Source organism: Lasioglossum baleicum, chromosome 5, assembly GCF_051020765.1.
Source record: "Lasioglossum baleicum chromosome 5, iyLasBale1, whole genome shotgun sequence".
In the NCBI taxonomy this organism is placed as follows: domain Eukaryota; kingdom Metazoa; phylum Arthropoda; class Insecta; order Hymenoptera; family Halictidae; genus Lasioglossum; species Lasioglossum baleicum.
Window position 1 is genome coordinate 7,531,991 of NC_134933.1, and position 17,433 is coordinate 7,549,423.

At 37.4% G+C, this 17,433-nt stretch overlaps 1 protein-coding gene and 1 long non-coding RNA gene across 10 annotated transcripts in view; one reads left to right on the forward strand and one right to left on the reverse strand.

Annotated features, from left to right (window-relative positions):
- The window catches only part of Dpr12 (defective proboscis extension response 12), a 170,442-nt gene that overhangs the window by 120,759 nt on the left and 32,250 nt on the right, over positions 1 to 17,433 (forward strand). For 2 of the 9 annotated variants that reach the window (XM_076423400.1, XM_076423401.1), the window contains exon 1: positions 13,153 to 17,204. The exons of 6 other annotated variants lie outside the window; for them this stretch is intronic. The gene's annotated coding sequence lies outside the window, so the exon portion shown is untranslated. Of the gene's footprint in view, positions 1 to 13,152; positions 17,205 to 17,433 lie in introns of those variants that run through there. One more of the 9 variants, XM_076423399.1, reaches the window with a different exon arrangement.
- On the reverse strand, positions 727 to 1,909 carry LOC143208730 (uncharacterized). The gene is made up of 3 exons (XR_013008965.1): positions 1,657 to 1,909; positions 1,520 to 1,588; positions 727 to 909 (listed from the first exon to the last, which is right to left on the reverse strand). It is a non-coding gene; the product is annotated as an uncharacterized LOC143208730 (long non-coding RNA).

Sequence of the window (17,433 nt, forward strand, 5' to 3'; positions counted from 1 at the left end):
CTTGCGGTTGTATCCGTCAGATTTTGGCTATTGGAAATGTATCTGTGAGATTTCAATGGGACGATTTCATCTTAACCTTCAGATGTATTTGAAGCTCGACGTAGCAAGATACTTTATTCAATTTTTTTATTCGTGACGAGTATTTCTCAGAGATGAAATCACATGTATCTTTAATCGTAATTTGTATTTGATTTCAAATACATCTTGATGCGACGTTGCCAAATCGTAACACTAAATGTACAAATGATCGGTTTAAAAACTGTGGAGCTCATAGAACAAGGGGAGCTTGTAGGCTCCTAAAATTTCTTATTTTTGAAGGTTAAACGTTACCACGGTTATGTACGAAATATTGTAAAAGTTGTGAAGTATTGTCAATATTTAATTTTGTACCTCACACCATATAGATGCATTTAACTAAATACATACAAGTCATAAGTAAGGGAAGGAATTGGTAAAAGAAAGAAATAATATGTTATTAATAAAGTAATTCAGTTTATATTTGTCAGTAATTTTTAAAACAATTTTTGCTCGTTAAATAACACGATAATTGTAGATTCTATTATAATTTTTGCAGGGTGTATAAATTATCTCTATTTATTTTTATTAATAATTTTTATTCGTTTGAATACATAAATTTTACATTTGTGCATAAATTTATACAATTTATACTAAATTATTAATAATTTAATAAATAACGCAAGGAGTTGTTAAAAGAAAGGAATAATATGTTATTAATGATATGTTTTTATTATAATTTGTGCAGGGTGTATAAATCATTTCTACTTATTTGTGTTAATAATTTGAAACTGTTTTGTTTTTTTCCATGGTCCTCCGCTAATGTAAGTCACATCTGTATGGAAATACTATTTTCTTTCTGATGAACTGATGTTTTGGATATCTTCGCTGCATCTAAAAATTAGAATTTCTTGGTGAAAAGCATTGTCCAATAAACGGGAAGATTTTTAGCATGAATATATTAGGTTGGAGGGAAAGCTATGTCGTATTTTAAATAAACAGGTAATTTTGCTTGTAAATCAAAACACATGTTAACTAGCGAGTCATGGGAAAACAGGAATTGACAGGTTATCTGAGAAATGACAACATATTGTAACAAATAATGAAAATTATATAATTGAATAATATTAAACATGTATTTTTATAAATTGAATCAAATGTTTTCTTTAACGCTAAACCTACCGAGCCTCAAAAGTAACTGGTACACACATGTTCCCTTATAAAAATGATAAGATTGATTTTATTTAGACTTTGTATGGCTCCTATTGTAAAATGTGCACTACTACAGATATCTATACAATTGTTTCTTATGAAATCAGTATTATTAACTTTCTAATTGTAAAATAAAAAATCTGGAACTGGTCATCTTGACCGCTGTTGGTAGGATTAGTGTTAAAGTTAAAATACGTTAGAATTTTCTCTCCAACCTAATAATATTTTTTAATTTTCCTTTTGTCAGTAATGTTTCAATGTCTGAGAAAATAAATATAAAATAAAAACTTACCTGAAATGACAGTGACAAGTTTCACCAACACAATACCAAGTCATCGGAAATCAGGAATTGACAGGTTACCTGAAAATGTCAACATATTGTTACAAATAATGGAAATTATATATCATATCAATAAAATAAAAACTTACCTGTGACAGTGACAAATTTCACCAACACAATCGCGTGACAGGTGGCTGAAGTTACCGAATCACTTACACACGCTTTTTATTAATTGGAATACTCTATTACAAACACGTGCACAAGCATGTGCTAAACTAACTTCACTACACGTAAACTGACGTAAACCCACGGCGATGCAACGCGACGGTCGCTCACCTGTCGCGTAAGCTTATTTGTACGGTCCCCGATATATACATAAATTAATATATTGTTATAAATATATATATATATATCTACATATATATATATATATAAGTATGTACAAAATAAAAAAATATAAATATTTATATATATTTTTTTAATAAAAATTTATTTGTTTAAACAATTGCTTAAATAATAAACAGTTATTTGTTTAAACATCTGTTTAAATAATAAAATGTATTTGTTTAAACAATCGTCCAAATAATGAAAATCTATTTGTTTAAACATGTGTTTAAATAATAAAAATTTGTTTGATCAAACAATCGTTTAAATAATACAAATGTACTTGTTTAAACAATCGTCCAAATAATGAAACTCTATTTGTTTAAACATGTGTTTAAATAATAAAAATTTGTTTGATTAAACAATCGTTTAAATAATACAAATGTACTTGTTTAAACAATCGTCCAAATAATGAAACTCTATTTGTTTAAACATGTGTTTAAATAATAAAAATTGTTTGTTTAACCAATCGTTTAAATAATACAAATGTATTTGTTTAAACAAGTGTTATAGTCCTTATTAGAGTATCCGAATATGGAATAATAATGAAAGTCACTGTAAATGTAAATACGTTCCTCGTATTACATTGCATATGTATTACGACGTGGCAATGTCGCATCAAGATCTCAGTGTATTTGAAATCAAATAAAGATATCAAATAAAGATACATGTGATTTTCATCTCTTCCAGTTACTCGTCACAAATACAAGCGTCAAATAAATCGTCTGGCTAAATCCAGCTTCAAATAACGAATACAAGATGACGGATAAATCTCGCGCGACATCTGGGGATTCAAATAATCCATATGATTACGAATCTATTTCTTCAAATAAAATCTGACGGATAACTCTGCAAGCAAGTTAACGACAGATACAACCGTAAGATACATCGTGGCGCTGTATTCGACTCTCAAATACAAGTCGAAGATAACCAGAAAATCGTCGGAGAGACAGATGAATAAACTCTCCAAACCGCAGCGCTCGACAGATGAAGTTACAGATACATTGTGGCGCTGCAATCGACTTCGAATACAAGGCGAAAGATACAGGTTATTTGTATCTAGAACGTATTTGAATAATTTTGTATTTAGATACTGCCCATCTCTGGTATGCAACTATGACAAAAATTGGTGTACAAAACTGTTGAAACGTTGAATGAATTGAAAAACGTGGTTGTATTATTTCCATCCCATTGAAAGTACTCGCAAAGAAATATATTTTTCTTTAGCTTTCATTTCTCTCTGGCTCTCTCTCTCTTTCATTCTCAAATTTTTATCTTGTACAAATTCCGCAGTCTAATTAGGACAAATATTAGTTCGATTTTGATCATTTCGATCTGCCTCCGTAAAAGTAGGTTCTATTGAAATTCATAACTGGTACCATACCATGTAAAGCCTGTCGAAGCCTGAATGATCGCTGATTAACCGCGGCTTGTAACAGGGTTACTATTGCTTGATTGAATCTGTTTCGGAAGTTACCAAACATACTGTGTATATTATTCGAGCACAAAAGGTAGCGCGGCCTGGCGCAGTCCGGAGAGAAACGATGGAACAACGAACAACCTGCGGCCGGAATTATTTATTCACACGCACGAACTAGCCCGCGATATACGAAATAGTGCAAAAGATGGGTCGGTGTTCATGGCGGTTTATGTTAATCAGTTTCCCAGCCACGTTAACTGGACCGTGCATCGTGGCCTCGTTTCAGGATGTTTGACGGAACAAGAAACATTCGGGACGCGAGAGATGTTACCGCACTTTAAATTAGACGTCGAGCGAACTTGGAGATAGTCGTACGAACAATGTTGTAAATTGAAGTTTCAAGGATTCTTAAATTTCAAGAACCGTATATTATGCTACCTACACCTGTTACAAAATATTCGCTCGAAATCGTGAGAAAGATAAAAGAATCATTGGAGCATCAGTTCAAGTTTAGAGTGAAAGATAATGTTTCAAATTTTCATATAAAATGTCATTGTAAAAAATGAATTTTTACCTACATTCGTGTTTAGACAATATTATCTAACGCTTCAGTGGACCTTCGTAATGTGCTTTAGAAATGCAATGATTATATTGGTATTTAACGCTAATGTAAGCCTACCGACCCTCAAAAGTAACTGGAACATCCTCCCTTATAAAAATGACAAGATTATTTTGATTTAGACTTTGTGCGTCTTCTATCGTAATACCCACTCTATTAAAGACATCTATACAATAATTATACAAAAATAATTGTTATTATTTCAATAAGTGTCAAATAAAAGATATTAAATTGTCTGTAACACATTAATTTTAATATTCTCTAATATTTATAGTTTAATTTAAAATTTATTTTTGGACACACTTTAATTATTTTTATATTTATATATATAATTGTGTAACTTTAATTTTCCCCTATATACCGATAATATTAAAATTTAAAATTGAGGGAAAATTTGGAACCGATCATTTTGACCAGTGATGGTAGGTTTAGTGTTAATACTCATCCGTGTCGAATTAGTAAATAGAAACGTAGTGAGATAGAAAACGGAATTCCCATTCGGCCGACCAGCTACATATATTCATATCTTTGCTTTGGCATTCTGAAGCTACAGAAAAACGCAATAAGATATTTCATACAATATGTGATTAATGTTTGGGAAGAGGGACACGACTTCTGAACGAGGGTAGGCGAATATTAGCTAACAGAGAACGGTCTCGGGAGTCAAATGCATAATCTGCAAATTGTCAGCGACAGCCTTGGTACACGCTAATAATCAATGGCGGCAGCGTTCGAGTGCAGTTGGTGCACGATACACATCCAACGTGCAGTCATAATCCACGCACGTGTGCGTCAAGTTTGTTACAACACCGTTACAAAGGATCCCGCTAATTGAAACGCATGTTCCATCTCCCTATGTCTGGTGATTATTAATTTATCGTAAGAGCCACTGTGTGACGGCCATTCGCACCGCGAACTATTGCTTTAATCCTCGCATTGTCTTCGTGTATTAGCTGCACACATGCTCTCGGCTAGAAACTGTGCTATAATTAAAAGCGCATTAGGGAAACGTTACCGAACCGCAGCTATATTTTAATATCTACAAACTGGTTCTATAAAATTCGTTTATCAAACCATTGAGTTGGCAAGACAGCGATTTCTCGCGGCATTTTAAGGTGAAATAGAGCCCAATTTTTTTATTCAAGCAATAAACTTTAACGAATAAAATGTTTTCCATTTTGTTCGATGATCTTTTACCAAATTGGTTTTCACTTCACCTTAAAATACCGAAATTACTTTCTTGCCAACCCAATAGTCGTAGTAAATGATTAATAAAAACAATTTTTAGCATATTGAAATAATTAATGAAAGAAGTAAGTGTTTATTTAGTTCCTGCTTCCTGAAATGGATATAGACAATTTTTATTTTGCATAAAGCTCCGCAGTTTCTCTTTCAGTGCAACGCGCGAATCATTAGCAGCTATCAACAGCTCGGGACCGTCATGAACAATTTGCCAAGAAAGAAAGCAAGCGTCTCTAAAACGGCGCTGCGGCATAGCGCAAAGCCGCACGCTGTGAATCGAATGAAAGAACGTATCAACTATTTTCACGTTCCTCCGCGAACTCTACGCTTGCTCATTAAACGAAGACAAACCTTTGCTCAACGTTCGAGTTTAAGATCGTTCTTGAACGAGGGTCGCGGCGCCGCGAGACCTTCAGCACACTATAGAGTTACACTCGAGGCCGAGAAATGAGAAACGAAAGCCACTTTTGCTATCACTTTACCCAAGATACCTACCTTAAACCATCCCTACACAGTTCCAGCACCGTTTCCATAATTGCTGGCCGAGTCTTTTGTTGTATTGCCAGGCCACTATCGGGCAAATACCCGATATTAGAGATACCGTAAAGAAAAGGTATATGACACAAGGAGTGGAGGCCGCCATGTTTTCGAGAGTCTAGACAAAGAGCACTTTCAGCCGACAACAATTTAAATTAGGAACTCCGGCGCAAGAAGCACGCCTATTGTTGCACTAAATTGCTGCTACTAAACTCCCGCACTTCTGGCGCCCTCGTTTTTACATCTGATAACGCGTCCGAAACGTCCAGGCAAGGCGCAACACCTGATGTGATTCCCTTAAAATACCGAAATTACTTTCTTGCCAACCCAATAAATTAGAATTGAAAGCTAAAATTCAGATACTCATTCATAGATTTATTCAATAACATATAATATTTTCCATTCTGTTCTATTAGTTTTTGCCACTTTCGAGGTAACTTCTCACGTTATCGAATAAACATATGAATAAATATTTTCTTTCCAACCCAATACTATCTATACAAAATAGAAATAAATAATGGCTAACAACCGTACACGATTTTAAATAAACAGATGAAAGGGAGAAGAGAAATTTCGTTTAGATTCCCATTAAAATTGGCAGGAGTGAGCAAAGGATTAAAATGGATCGGTTACGTACACCGGGGAACGATGAAAGACCCGTTAGACGTTTAAGTAATTTTTCATGTGTAAAATTGAGTTTTTTTCGTAACAGTACGCTGCAATCCAGTAAAATATAAAGCTACAACAGTAATCCTTACGGTATTACTTTGAAATTTCATTAAAACATTTCTGTAAATGATGAAGGTACAACGATTTGTATGTGACAGGCTTTTAAAAGCATCTCTGTCAATTTTTATCTGTACAGAAACAAACAAAACTTTTTGATAAAGCGAACGAGTGCAACTAATACCTGTGACAGTCGGCTTTGAAATTTCCAGTTTTTTCCCAGAAATATAAAAATGATTCGTTTGTTTTTATATTGTTAAACAGAAACATGCCTGACATGAATATCACTCACAAGTGTTCGATGATTATATCCATTATATTTTATTAGTCCACGAAATACTTTTGACATTTCCCATTAAGAGTCGGCTATTAGTGTTCAAATGCTTGTTGGATCGGCTGTATGTAGTTGGGTAATAAGGACTGGGATATCAGAAAATCCGAGGAGCAATAAAAGTCCTAGTTCGGGTAATCCATTTCTGTTAAGACTGGTTCTAGGTCCTAGAGCGAATTGCGGCCAGAAGGATCAAGTCTTCGATCCTTAAGACCTTGTTTTTGCGAGGATCGGCTAATCCGAGTAATCGTATTTTAGCGCGCGCTATACGCCAAACGTTCTTGATCCCATTACTAATTATTACACACGCGAACCGTGATATGATATATAACGGGTTGCGCGTTATCAGGGGAGAACGAAATCATTAAGTTTTATGATGAACCCGCGGGATTTTGGAAGACTCGGGCTGAAGTGGTTACCGTCGAAGTCGTCGGGAGTTTAATCACCTAATTAGGTCATCGTCGCTCCACTCCACGTCACATTAATGAAAGAATGAGACTGCATAACCGCGCTAATTGTAATGTATGACCAGATATATTCTCAAAGATATGATGAACTCTAGCAAGCTTCGCAATATATTCCGAATCTAAATAGCGGATTATTAAAGTGCTCCGATAATAAGCTACGAATGCGTTTAAATTGCGACATGCCGGCTGAAATACGAGACAGAGAGTCATTCGCACGGTATTTCAAGCGTTACTCCGCAGTCATAAAGAACGTGGAAGTCGAAACAATTATGCTATTGTAAAACAGGAATTTTTACCTATATTCATGTTCAACCCTCAGACAACGGACGATTTTTATAGCTACAGTAAGGAGCATAACTGATTCCACACACTTTAAATTAGGATAACTTTGATATGAATGGACCAAACGACAATTCAATTTCTCTGTAAGGCTAGAAGAATTAGTTTAGTAAACGATGTGTAAAAAATATGTTGAAAAAATGCATTTGGTCGGAATTGTGAAAATGCCACTTTTAGTATTTTTTCAACAATTCCGATAAATTGAAATTTCTGAAAAAATTTCTTTTCACATCCAGTAGTAAACTAATTGCTCTAGCTTCCCAAAAAAGTTCAAATCGTATATTAATGTTAAAATAGTAAACGTCTTTTGTAGAGCGTCCTTAAACTTTTGTTCACTACTATATATAATTCGATAGAATTTCGTACAATTTTTATTTGTTTTAGATCTACAGAGGCTGTTCCCATTAAAAATAAGATTTTATTTAATACCACTTTCTCTTCAAATTTGTCTACAAAAATTGGAAAATGCACAAGCATCCGCAGTCGGACCTGTTTCAGTCGATGCTGCGTCATTAAGTGATTATTAGCATAAATTTTGGTGAGGGCACATCAGCTCCAACGGAATAGCAACATGTCTAAATCCGAATCTAAATAGAGGATTATTAAAATGCTCCAGTAATAAGCTACGAATGCGTTTAAATTGCAACATGCCGACTGATATAAGGGACAGAGAGACATTCGCACACAGTATTTCAAGCGTTACTCCGCAGTGGTAAAGAACGTGGAAGTCGAAACAATTATGTTAGCTGTAGCATCGAGCATGTTCAAATGTATCCCATTGCAAGTTATGTACGCAGAACTTCAAAATTCAAAATAACGCTGGTGTGAAGGCAATCACAGAGTTGTGTAATGGACAGTAATTCTATGCTCGCCATGTTGTACAATTTCCATATCACCAATAACTTCGGCTAGGTTAATATTAAATTATACCTGTTATTAATAAATTAATATCACCATATATTGGTAATTCTGTACTCTGATTGCACAAACACCATATCACCAGTAACTTCGTTTAGGTTATTATTCAATGATTCGTATTATCAATAAAGTATCTATACTACATATTCAGGAGTAACATTGCTTTTTTATTTTAAATAAATTTTTCTCCTATTCCGGTTTTCCCGCAATAGTGTACCGAAATAAAAACGTATACAGGAAAGCTCGCATAGTTATTATAAATGAATAAACTTTCGACACAGCGAACTAATTTGTACTCGTGATACAAAGTTCGTGTGTATAGAAACTTTCGCAAATGACTGTGCACAGTGCCGACTAGAATACTGTACTAGGATATTGGCAATCTGGCGTAGATTGCCACAAACAGTTCCAGCATTGAAACGACATGTAGGGCACGGTGGTTTATTTTTTTATTGCGAGTTTCGCATCGACAAAATACTGTGGTTAATTTTCGTAGCATAACATGTATAAATTAAAAACTGGGTACTTACAAACAAAGCTTCGTAATACAGGGTGGGCCGGAAATCGTAGTACGACCGGGCAGGGGGTGATTCTACATGCAAAAATAAGTCGAAAAAAAGGAATAACATTTTTTCGTTTGGCAGCTCGTTTTCGAGGAAGTCGAATTTGAAAATGCAGCGAATACACGTGCTATTGCTAGGAATCGTCTGACGTGTCTGACCATGATCAACCAATTCTACTTTGAACCTGGCCGGACTTTAAACTCGATTTTCTCGAAAACGAGCTGCCAAACGAAAAAATGATATTCCTTTTTCTCGGCTTATTTTTGCATGTAGATTTTATTAGTATTATTATTAGTATAACATTAAATATTTAAAGAGGTGATCCTTGAGGTCATTTGAAGTCACTTTTTCGTTTGCGGAAACTCCGCGGCTTTGTTCAAGAGATATTAACGAAAAACGCGGACCAATCAGGGCGCGGCTACTATGGACGGATTCCGGTTCGGCCAACGGCAACGCCACACTCAGCTGTAGCCGCTCTCTGATTGGTCCCTGTTTTTTATTAATAACTCCTTAAGGGGGAACTATACCCTCGGAATGTAACTAGAAAGGAACTAGAATCTTACTAGAAAAATGGGTCGAAACATGAGTTTGCGCGCCTCGACTTTTTGTCCTTATTGAGCTTATTTTGGGCTGGGTGAGGACTCATTCTGTAGAGGAAGGTTAAATACAGGTCGTTCTTCTCATGATTTAACGAGATTATGTTTATATCTAATAATATGAGTGCCCAAAGTAGAGACAAAATCGAGAAAAATAACCGCAGATTTCAATGTATTTTTCTGTCTCAAAGAGACTTTTTTGAGTGATATGATGAGAAGAGCGACTCGTGATGAACCTTCCTCTATCAAATGGACCTTTGTACAGCTCAAAATATGCTCGTATAAGGACAAAAAGTCGAGGCGCGTGATTTCATTCACATTAGCATAGATTTCCCCATGAAGACAGAGGTCCTCTCTGATGCAGAGCCAGTCTAGAGCCAATTTTAGTTCAGTTCGCTTAGACGAGATGGCGCCTTGTCAGGAGGACTGTCAATCAGTGCTGTGATATTGTGCAACATTTCACTGCTGCACTGCTGTCATCGTGGAATCATAGCAAAACTGACACAGATGAGTTAGATATTCTCATCGGTGGCACTGATATTAGTGCGAGCTGCCCTGTGTAACGGCATTCGCGACGAGCTGAATAGAATATAGAAATAGGAAGCAATTCCATCTCGTGTTCATTAGGCAGTTGCGTGTTTATCAATGTTACCAAACTTTTTTTTTGCACAGAGGTTTATAACATTGATAAATAGTTATTTTCTAGTTACAAATCGAGGGTATAGTACCCCCTTAACAAAGCCGCAGAGATAATTTTCGTAAAGGAAAAAGTTACTTCAAATCACCTCAGGAATCGGCCCATTCAAGGAAGTGCAACATTTTTGGGACACCTATTGTCCAGCTAGATTGGTGCACTGTAGGACGATTGGAAACCTGCTAAATTATTTCAGAAGTGTGATGTCCACGTATCCCGTTCTGGATCCGAATGATCAACAGAAAGAACACGTCACGTTTTATGCGGGCAAACTGAGCGAAAAGGTGTTTGATAGGCGAAAGGTGGATTCGCGTCGGGGCCTAGAATTCGATCAATGGAGACTGTACGAAAACGATGTAGGGGGAATAGAAGGGTGGGTCCAAAAAGTGTGCGGCACGTACAATCGTCGAGCGGTGTTGCCGTAAAATTTCAATTTTCTCGTATCGCTGTATCCAGGAAATAGACTAGGCGTCGAGGGCGCAACCGCTTAGCCACGGTAGCTGCAACATGCACATTCGACATACGATGCAACGGGTTCTCGAGGCAAGGTACAACGATCGATACCGAGGAGGAGTCGTTCAATCTTTCGACCTGCTACCCAGTTGCCGGGGGATTCGAATTTATGTTCGAGGCCCCGGAGAAGAAGCGTTCAATCGATAACACGCTCGCGAATCATTCTTTAACATCCCACGATCGCGATCTGCCAGAAATCTTGCACGGGAATCCACCTTGTGACGAAACACGAGACCGGCGGATTCGCGCGATTCCTTGAATGTTTTAAAACCTGGGGAAAATTGGAATCGTAGTCGTATGAGAACCTTTGTTCAAACCGAGCGGCTTTTACAATTGCTGCTTCGTCTCTTGAGGGTCGTCTAGGTGAATACGGAAAAGTCATTGTAAAAATTATTCAAATTCAAAATACAATGTTGGATGCATCGTGTGCAAGATGATGACAATTTCTAATTGTTTGAGAATGGAGCTATATTTTTACATTCTTACAAAATCATAACAGGGTCGTCCAGATGAATTCGGAAAAGTCGTTGTAAAAATAATTCAAATGCCAGGGAAATGCCAACACATTATGCAAAATAAAATGTTGGATGCATCGTTTTCAAGATAACAATAATTTTAATTGTTTGAGAATGGAGCAATATTTTTGCATTCTTGCAAAATCCGCAGTTTAATGATGGCCTCCGGAAGAGAATAAAACGTTGTTCTAGAAACAGTGATTTTATTTTATATAAACGTTTATATACGAGTAATCGTCGTTCCCCTGGTTTCGGAAATAATTACTCGGCACAGTATCGTTTCCGCTGTTTCATCGATCCAGATGCTATCGCTGGACCGCTACTTCCGTCCTTTAACTATATCGAAACGATAACTGTTCGGAACGCAAACATTTTTCTAGCCGTAACTTCGATGATATCGGAAATGGAGTTATTAGTTCGCTAGATCAATAGTTCTCCGACTTTCACGGCGACCGGCGACCGTCCTTCGGCGTTTGGCTAATTCTGTGACTTCTCCCAACGCTATAGTTGACGCACTACGTCATGCGACGACCAGTTCCGGTCGTTAACCGTATCGTAGCTATGATTAATCAGCATATTATAGTTTCATTTTTATGGTTATTTTTATGTCTGCGTTTGTGAGAATTAATTTGTTGCAACTGCCTCGTTGTAGCTGTAATAAATTACCCGCTCGTTAGTACACGTGTGCATCATGAAAATGAAATACTCATGAGGCTCAGAAAGATTACTTTAAAATAATATTAGAAGTAGATCGATATTATTCGTCGCGAGGGAACAGATAAATGTATCTGAAATCCAGAGCCGTAACGCATTAAGTACATTGTTCCCAAAAAATGATGTTCAACATATTATTTAATTTTGAAGTGAAACTTCTTTGCTGAGGGGGCTACAATTTTCTAGCGTTACAGAAGTGACGCGGTCGAGCGTTACGGAAGTGACGAAATTTCGCGAATAACCTCGAATAGTTTGACAAGTAACATTTTCATAATTAATTTACTAACTTTAAAGACTTCATTGGTGAACTTTTAAGATTGTAGAATGTAAAATGAAGCCTTGGCTACATTTCCCTTTCAGTTTTATGCAGGTTTGATGCTTAAATTGTTAGTTATTAACAAATTTTGGAGAAGTGGTATGTTATGTGTGTCTGTCCTTGTCGCACAGTTCGACCCACCTTGTCTTACGCATTATGGGAACTTCCGAAACAATCAGCCCGCGCAGCAATTGTTAATAACTAATTAACCAGAGTTAATTTGTGAACATTTGCAATTGGATAACATAGAATCAACCTCCAGCTTCTTTCACATGCAGTTTCTCATCGGATTCTGTTCCGACTGAAAGATTTATAAACAATTATCCAAACCCTTGTTCTAAACTAACCTGAAAAATTTGGACAGGGGTGTCAGGTAAGTAAAAAAACATACGCGTGGAAAACCACGCGCGGCAGTAGTGAAAGTTCTCGCAGTCTAGTAATGTTTAGAAGTAAATTAAGATTGGAAATTGTAAATAATCCTAATGAAGCGACAACAAGATCAGGAAGATCATTTAGACAAAATTGAATCAAGAATATTTACATCATATTTTAGCTATCACAAGCCAATTGTTTCAATGATAGAATCATAGAAAATCATAAAAAAAATAATGAACGATCAAAATTTGCGACGCAAAGAAGGAGAGCGTATGGGAAATGCTATGAACTATGTCTCTTTCTTTATTCTTCATTAGGATTATTTACTATTTCCAATCTTAATTTACTTCTAAACATTACTAGACTGCAAGAAGTTTCACTTCTGCCGCGCGTGGTTTTCCACGCGTATGTTTTTTCTATGTTCTATGTTTGATACAATTAGTAATGTAGAAATAGTATTAAACTCGATTTAGTTTTTATTTCGGAAATCCACAAGGGCCAGTACAGAATTTCACTTTTATCAGAACCTGCGATATCAAATGATCAGCCAGACATTTCAAATTAATGAATTTCATATCAAAAGTAACTGTTTTGTTTCATGTATCCTGTTCCTTCATGTATCGAAACAGGGGCTACTAAATCCGAGATATTAATCCCTCCTTTTAAATTGAAGACGGCTAATAGATCTTTCTAAAAGTAGCATTCGAGACTACAATAATTCGGTGCTCGTCTCGAAACGCGGCAAAGTGAAACGATTACACGGTATCTAATAATTCGCGGGTCCCTGTATCTCGAGTAACGTAGAAGTATCCTGGCTGTCGGATTATTTTTCGCCGGTTGTACGTAGCTGCCGTGATTATCGGCGATCGAATATCCAAAAACGATAACTGTGACATTGATTACCGATTTGTGTCAGAACCTGTTCCTCGTGAAACGCGATTCGTCGGGTTGGTTGGAAGGGGAGTTGGGTAGAGAGAGAGAGCAGAGCGTGGGGCAGAGGATCGATCCAGCGGAATCGGGAACGCGGATTGAAGCATCGATTAGGAAATGAATCGTTTCGCGGGAAAGCGGATTCAGAATCACGCGCACCGGTTGCTTGTTCGCTCGCTCGCTCGATTTCTAATGGCAGTGGCGCGCGCGCGCGGCCCAGGATGTTGGTCAAGATATCGCGTAATCGGGTTCATGTAACAGACCGTTTCCCAAAGTAGAAGTATCGCCCGAGATTAGCCGATAGGGGGTGGTTCGTGCCACGTTCGCTCAGTCATCCGGCCGATCTCGCCGAGGCATCGGTGAAAGGAACAAATTGTTCTGTTACTGGCCAGCCCGTGTTCGTTTAATAATCACTATCCCGCGAGCAAGATTAAGCTCGTCCCGATGCGACTTCAATAGAATTCAATTAAAACATACAAAGCTTCGGTACCCGAGAACTCGGTAGACTCGCGAGCCACCAGCACGCAACTCAAACGGAATTACCGCTCGCAATTATCCGAACGATAGAAATTTTATATTTCCCTTCTGCTTTAAAAGAGTTCTGCGCGAATTATTATATTTATTTCGTAATTGGCGCTCGTGGAACTGGAAAATGTAGGCGGTAGAAGCACGTCCTCGATCTAGCTGTGTTCGCCGAGACACTTGATCTCGTTAAAATATTCCGGACCGGCATTATTCGAAATTATTACATTCCCATTTCCGAATAGACTATTGTAATAAGCGGATCGCTGCAACTCTGCTGCATAATTTACAAATTATTATCGTATCCGGGATCCTTCAAACGAAAATGATTTACATTTGTAGAGCACAAAAATTAGGAAAGGAAATAGTAGTGTACTTTTAAAACAGAAGTGAAAAATGATAATTTCGTTGCTAAACGGCGATGCGATGGCTTCGAGCGTTGAAGCAATCAAAATGGCCGCCATTGTGCGCGGAGCCGCTGAAGAGGCCCATCAATTTCGAGTCGAAAAATCTGTGGAAGATTATCGAGGCCGACATTCATAAACGGAACGTTACCAGAATGTAACACAGCATGAACAACATTTTGCATGTCCCAGCCGCTCGGCGTGCAAATTAAGATCGAAATGATCAGGTCGGCTGGACGGCCGCCATTAACGGGAGCTCATGCGACGCCGTGCGGTCCGCGTCACGATTACCCACCATGCACGATAATAATCTCCACTTCATCGTACACGTGACTCGTCATATGTGATCTCGCGGACGTTATTCTCGAGGACGACTGCGGGAACCATTTCGATATCGACCGTAAAAGTCCGACTCGAAAATGCATCGGACCCACCGTCGGAAAAGTCGACAGCATTTCTTCACCGTGTGGAAAAGGTGCAACACTGTTGCTACTGCTGTATTTCCTCCAAAATAGATACCTACCCTTGCCAGCGATCGTGAAGCGGTTGCAAACATCGTTGACACCCTTTCCAGGTCTTTTATCGCGTCTTAGTTTCCGTTTTCGAGAAGTCTTTATCGATTTCTATTCACATGATCGCCGTTTTGTTCGACGGTAGAGGTCGTCGGTCACTGTGATTGATTATACAAGTGTATTTATGCATTAACTGCAAATGCACAAATGGTTATATTTAGCAGTCTTATTAATCTGTGTAGTCACCACCACTCGTTGTAATTGTGCCTCCATAATTTACAAGTTGGTGGATTCTTCCCGTAAAAACTGCGTAATTCAAGAAAGGTGTTGAAGTTTATGAATACCGGGCACGAACTTTTGCAATTATCCAATAATTCATTCGTTTTGGAAGGTTTATCAGACTTCTGTATTTGATGAACGATGACCTTAATCCATCACAAGTTTTAGAGACATTTGCGTATTGAATGAGAAACACATGTTGCCTAGTGAATGTAAAAAATATTCGTACGCCTTTTAAAACAGAATAACATTTTTATAATTGTACCACACGACCTGATTTTGTATAATCAATTAAAACTGTGGATTTTAAGCAGAAACTGATTAAAACTCGTGCGAAACTACGATTTTTACCATTTTCAACCGCTTGTAGCTCGCGTGTTAATCGATTTCGATGAAATCGAAATTCGAATCTTCGAAATTCCAATCTTTTGCTGTTTGATGTTTTACCCAAACAATTTTGTCATAAATGCATAAAGATCCGCAGTCTATTGATTAGATGCCAACATACTTAATATTGTAATATTGACTCGGAGTCACCACTCGAGTTTCCCATAATGCGCTCTGCTTAGGAAATATTGTAATTCTTCATCAAACATAGCAATCAAGCTATTATATTAGCTTATCACGTGTGGAGTGTTCGACGAAGCTAAAGAAGTTATAAAAAATGATCATCTAGGTATTCCAACAGTATAACTGCAGAATACAGAGGGAAACTATTTCGCAGAGAATAATACGCGGCAGAGAGAGCAGTTTATTTTTGTATAATAAACGGATTTTCGAGAGTTTTTCCCGGCCGGTGAAAATATTGCTAAGCTGCGCGTCACGTCGCTTCAATAATCTTATCCTTATTCCGTGTGTAGAAACGTTCCGATTTTCCGGTGCGCGGGCCACTGAACGAGGGAGCTGCAGGAATTCAGCCCACTAGCCGTGCGTCTCATTATTTTTAATTGAGGCGAAACTAACAGGCGACTACCAGCAACTGACAGTATTCCGAAACAATAACTCGCCGCGAAATGTCGTCGCCACGTTAATTATCTACCGCGACGCGGCAGAATGTTTTGTGCTCGGGACGGGTGGGGCAAGGTCTGGGCCCGCTAATAATTCCTCGGCGAAACGCATGGGGTTGTTAGCGAATTTATGGGAAAGAAATCCGGAATACGAACGACGAACGTATTCCGCCAGTATCGATCTTCTATTGGTTTCAAGCACGAGAGGAGCGCGATAATATTCGATACCAGACGATCGACGAAATGATGTTCAATTATTACGTGTGCAAATAAAATAATAATATAATATTATTATTTTTCGATGTAGAATAAGAATATAAAATAAAAAGTATGGGTTTCCATTCGAAAAAATGAAGTTGCCCTTCATCTGACCCTTAAAGTGCCATTATGGAAAAATGTGCATAGCGCCATTAAATGTGCCCCTTCATATGAAAAATATTTTATATAAAACATTTTTTCATATTCCTGCTGGTTTCCGTAATAATTGACTATCTCAAGATAAACGGACCACCCTGTTCATGTACTATTCACTTTACACTTCAACTGTCGCCGTGTGTTGTATCTCTGGTAGAAAAAAATGTTATACAGATTTAGTTGCAAGTCGATGCTATCATGTAGCAAGTTAATTGTGTACACAGTTCTCATTACATCATTTTGCTATAAATACGACTGACGCATGACTCTATCAGTGAGATATAAGTTTGACAGTCTGTGCGTCGCGTCGTGCGGAGCTTGAAGTGTTGGTATTTTATTGCGACTGTAAAGCAACACTCTGTAAGTAAGAATTTAGTGTAACTACACCTTCATTTAAAAGTTTAGCGTTTTAATTACTTACACTACTGCGCGAAAGAAAGAAGCACCAGTATAATTACAAGATATAATGATAAACAATATCTTCATGTAGAAATTGTGTTGTACAATGATTGATTCAATTAAACAGCGGAACTCTTTTTCAAAACTGACTGTGTCCTTATTTGATTTCTTACGCTTTTCTATTAAGTAT